Genomic DNA, 757 nt, shown 5'->3' on the forward strand with positions numbered 1-757 from the left:
TTGCTCTCGTTTTTATTATTTTCCTTTATAAGTGGCACTGCTTAAAACTTGCCTTACACCCCTCCCTAGTATACCACAAATTCCAGATACACATCCAACAAAATACCATTATCCCACAACACCTACCCCACACTAACACCATACCCAATACCAAGACAAACCGACACCAAAATACCCTACCTTAAAACCCTTTTTTCCTACCGCGCACTCCCCGCCTCGTTCAGAGGTAAGACTTTCCCCTTCGTGGCGTTGGGATGGCAGCCTTCCCTCAGGTCATGGCCCGGGCGCCCCTTTGCCCCGTGGGTGCGGTCCTTGTTCCCCACGACCCTGCGTGTTTTCTCCCTGCACCTCATACAGCCCTGGTCTTGCCCTCGATTATCAGCGCTCCCTGGACGCCTCTGGGGTAAGAGAGGTAGAGGGAAGGGGAGAGGTTATTGTGTTGTGGGCGGGGCCCAGAGCGGTGGTGTTTCATGTGAAACGTTTTGTTACGGTATGTGGCGTTGTTTTTTTTTTTGACGGAGGGTTGGTAACGTTCCCTTGGCTGGCGTGTTGTAATTATGGGTTGTTGTGTGCGGATTGGATTCTATTTGTTTTTAACTACTGTCTTGGGTTTTTTTAATGTTCCATTAAGTATTTCAGTTTACCCCATAATAAGTAGGGTAATGGGCCATTACTTTAGTCGAATTTTTTTGCAGTCTCTAATCCTTATTCCCTAACTAAACCGATGACCCTATTTCTGGCGACAGTTTTTCTTAGC

Source organism: Penaeus monodon, chromosome 32 (assembly GCF_015228065.2).
Source record: "Penaeus monodon isolate SGIC_2016 chromosome 32, NSTDA_Pmon_1, whole genome shotgun sequence".
NCBI lineage: Eukaryota > Metazoa > Arthropoda > Malacostraca > Decapoda > Penaeidae > Penaeus > Penaeus monodon.